The following is a 4,504-nucleotide window of genomic DNA, read 5'->3' as shown; positions in this document are numbered from 1 at the left end:
CACAGTCACTGACCTTTTTGCTGTCCAGCGCCATCTGTCGGACATTTTCTGAGCTTTTTTTTTTATTCTGATAAAACCCGATGTCATTCCAATCATGATTCTGTGGTTTATTAAGTTTTCAAATTTATACTGACTTTTTGATCACTCGGTACATACGTAACGTTTCGCATTTGTAGTATTGTTTTCAGCTAAAAAAGTGTGGTGCATTACTTTCTGGGCAACCCTCGTACAAGCCGCCATTCGTGTTCCCCCAAGTCTGGCACGCCCCTCCCTCGGTCCTCCCCCCGTATGGGCGCCCTTGTTGAAAAGTATCGCACACTAAAGTGCGCGTCATTTATGTTGGCGGCCAAGTTTAAGGTTCGTTCTGCGCATCTGACGTCACAAAACACAGTCAGTCAATGAACAGAGAACGATGTTGCCAGATCTCGACTGCAGAGCACAGCACGGACGAGTGTCTTCAGTTTTAGAAACGTTCAGTCATAAATAAAGTAATAGAACAAAACCGATGTCTTGATAGCAGACTTTCTTTTATAGAAAGTTTGGAAAAACCATTCTTTATACCAATTGCTTCATATTCTATTAATTAATTAAACCAAAGAAGCAATAAGACTCCTAATTCAGGCGATAGCAGGGAAAGGTGTTTGTATCAATCTCACGAACCGCTTTTTCGCAATAAAGAACAGCGATAATTGTTTATTTCCTATTGTACTTCGACGAAGTGTGAGTAATTCATAGTCATACCAACAGTGTTTGTCAGTATTTTGCGTGACTGGTTATAGTCACTCATGGAGGGACATCGTAGGACGAGCTGCGTTAGCGTAACAGTTATGGCGTTGGGTTAGTAAGTGTAAGGTGAAGAGTTTAAACCTTGTGTGGTGCTGAATATTTTCTTTATTTAAAAACAATATCGAAGTGTCTTACTTCACGAATTTTATTCGTTTGAGTTCAATTTTTTGAAATTTCTAGTGCTTTGGCTCTTCATTAACCCTTTCGCTGCTGCAGACACGTGCTCCCCGCATTCCGCGCTGTGCGCGATTTTGTCATCACTGCACTGCTCGCCTGTGCAGACACATGGTGTTCCGACTGCTTTGACACACTTATCATTCGATTTTACAAAAACTATTTGGCCCTAAAATTAGATTTTTACACATCTTCTTGACTGATACCTTCCCCCCATAAATGACTTAATTTTGTTTCGATGTTCAACCCAGTTATTGCGCAGCATTAAATGTAGTAAACCATTGCACGAAATTTTGAAGAGTTTGCAGAGGTAAAAGTCCATAGCGTATACTTTCCGTATCGTCGATTCTAGTTGCCACAATGTTGAGAATGAAATGTGGACAAGATACCTAAATTTCATATAAAATTTACTGTATAACAACATCTCATTTAATTTAAGTACCACATAGGTGTCGTATGTAATATTGAGAAATATTCCGTCTTTCGCGACTGTAATAAATGTTTTATTTACACCCGGCGCGTTTGGCGGGGAGCACGTCTCTGTAGCAGCGAAAGGGTTAATGCGGCCGTGGTGGCTTTACTTCATGAACTGCGCGTTCCCCCCAAAACGTAAGCTTGCGAACTATGCTATACTATGGCGCGTGCGTCGCGTGCAACTGGCAACGCAGCAATCTCCCACGCCTGGGCGGGCATGCGCGAGCCGCCAAGATAAAAGAATTGAACTATAGTTCTCTACTAATGAGATCGATTTCGTTCTTCTTCGTGTCGGGTCTCATACGAAGACGAGGATATTGTGCTCACGTATTGATAGCAGTATTACACTCATCATTGTGTGAGCGGTTGGTGTTCCAGTATGAATAAGGATAAGGTGAACGGGTGACAAAAGGCTCAGTGCAGACGCCGACAACGGAGGGATGTGCACCGCCGACCCTTTCACCTGCCCGGTTCCGCTCAGGCCGCCAGCGGACGGGTCACGGGATGGCTTTGGCTCCATTTGGCGACCTTCCACCTTAGTGGCCCTCTCCCCCGCCGCCGTCACTCCGCCGACCCCAGCGCGGATGCGGCCTAGAGTGCCCTCAAAGCCTGGCGGACACGTCACCTCCGCAGCACGCACGTCCGGCACGACGCGCGCGCTCCCCGCGGCCGCCACTTTAACTATTCGCCGTGAAACCACAAAGGACGCCAATTACCTTACCTCACCCCTTCCAATTTCGCCCGACTTTCCCTCGCGCTCCTTCCTTGTCGCGTCTTTTCTCTGCCGCCGCGCGCGGACTTTAAGGTAACCCTTTTCCGTCCGTTTTGTCGCTCGCCACATCATTTCCTCCCTCCCCCCTCAAGAATCCGACTGCACGAGACCCTTTCTTACTCTTCCTTTCTCCTTCCTCTCATTCGCCTTTCTCGAAGACGCTAGAAATAAAAACCTGGAAATAACCGCCGAAGCTTGCCGCGGAGAAAAACGGGAGAGATCGAACTCGGATGAAGGGTTTATATTCTGCCGAACATTTCCCAATTACTCCTGCAGACCCGAGATTACTTTGCGGAAACTTCCGGAGGGACCAAAGACGGTAAACGATGGGGGATGCTTTGGGGAACCGAGAGGAAAATTCGCCATCTTTCCGTAGTCTGCTACACTTTTTGTCAGTTTTAACACTCGCATCTCAACGGCGTATCAAAGACACTGTTGAAGAATTGATTGATTTTGGATCTTCTTCCATTTACGTCTGGTTATTTATCGTCACAAATCTACTTCTAAGAGGCCCTCAAGTAAACGTAGCACCCAATTTTTCGATATTGAATCGTTTTAAATAAGTGAGCCATTCCTTGGATGGTCCATACAACGTGCTCAGGTGCTTTCACGTCACCACAGTTTCAAAGTTTGAGTCTATTCCACCAGTACTACATGTCGTATGGTACTACTATACGAGTATCATGACGATAGACTCAGACGTTTCAAGCGGAATGTTTTCTTTTGCAACATTAATTTTTCTTTTCCCATATTAAAAGTTTTGTCTCTGTAATATAACTTGTTTAAACAAACAAATATTACCTGCGTTAGCAAATAAGAACGCCTGCTGAAAGTAAGAGAGCTGTCGAGGGAGCAGCCCGTATGTTAAAGTAGTGCGTCTCCAACAGGTTATAATTTATAACCACTGCACTCTCACGATATGTACATGAGGTAGATATGGTGAACTGATCTAAAGTAATGATGTATGTAATCACTTGGGCTGAAAAGAAGTTTTAATAAACAGCAAGGCAACGGTAAAGAAGTTTTTCATAAGCATTTTTACGTATATCAATGTAATGATGGCGGCTACCGCGTAGAGCATCCATAAATACAAGAGCTACGTATTCACCGATAGCAATATAGTGTATTTTTGCATCTTGAGGTTTCGTGAGATGTTTGAAATTTAACCAAAAGCATTGATACACTGATGATCAGGAACTGAAGGACAGCTTCGTGGGCATATGCAACAAGAGAACCAGCAACAGGCCGGTCGGAGTGCCCGAGCGGTTCTAGGCGCTACAGACTGGAACCGCGCGACCGCTACGGTCGCAGGTTCGAATCCTGCCTCGGGCATGGATGCCTGTGGAGTCCTTAGGTGAGTTACGTTTAAGTAGTTCTAAGTTCTAGGGAACTGATGACCTCAGAAGTTAAGTCCCATAGTGCTCAGAACCATTTGAACCTGCAACAATAAAGACATGCAGCAGCAGCAGCAGCACTCCGTCTTCAGGCCACAAGTGGCCCACCGGGACCATCCGACCGCCGTGTCATCCTCAGCTAAGTATGCGGATAGGAGGGGCGTGTGGTCAGCACACCGCTCGCCCGGTCGTTATGATGGTTTCCTTTGACCGGAGCCGCTACTATTCGGTCGAGTAGCTCCTCAATTGGCATCACGAGGCTGAATGCACCCCGAAAAATGGCAACAGCGCATGGCGGCCCGGATGGTCACCCATCCAAGTGCCTGTCACGCCCGACAGCGCTTAACTTCGGTGATCTGACGGGAACCGGTGTATCCACTGCGGCAAGGCCGTTGCCAACAGTAAAGAAATACTTGAGAAAAATTCATACATCTGTTTAGAAGACTTTAGAGATTTAACCACAGATGTTGTAAAGAACGACTGTGGCGTTGCGTATTCGTCAAATTGCACCTGCGATGAGGAAAAGCTTTTAAATCACACCTGGTCTTGGTGTAAAAAAAAAAATGTCATTAGATACATTAATAAAGAAAACGCTCGACAGTTTGAACTGCGATCTCGCAACATGCCAGGGAATACTGTTTATTTCCAGAGACGTAACAATGATGTTAATGTACGATGTAGAACAATCTACATGAAACTGTGTATCTTGACTGCTATCTACAAGTACAACAAAATAATTGATGACGTAATATTTTGAGTAACTTTGCTAGACTTTGTGTAGACTTCACAAGTTGTATACGAGAAACATGCCCATATGGGTTTCTTTTCCAATACCATAAAACTAAATCAAAGCTAGACGTAATCGTCACATGAGAGTTATTCACGATCCTCACCTACACAAAAC

General features: G+C 45.0%; 1 pseudogene; it reads right to left on the bottom strand.

Annotated features, from left to right (window-relative positions):
- Nucleotides 1-3,879: 3,879 nt before the first annotated feature.
- Nucleotides 3,880-3,997, bottom strand: LOC124712654 (annotated as a pseudogene).
- Nucleotides 3,998-4,504: the final 507 nt, after the last annotated feature.

The sequence above is a fragment of the Schistocerca piceifrons genome, chromosome 8 (assembly GCF_021461385.2).
Source record: "Schistocerca piceifrons isolate TAMUIC-IGC-003096 chromosome 8, iqSchPice1.1, whole genome shotgun sequence".
Taxonomy (NCBI): Eukaryota; Metazoa; Arthropoda; class Insecta; order Orthoptera; family Acrididae; genus Schistocerca; species Schistocerca piceifrons.
This window is presented reverse-complemented; position numbering and strand designations above follow the sequence as displayed.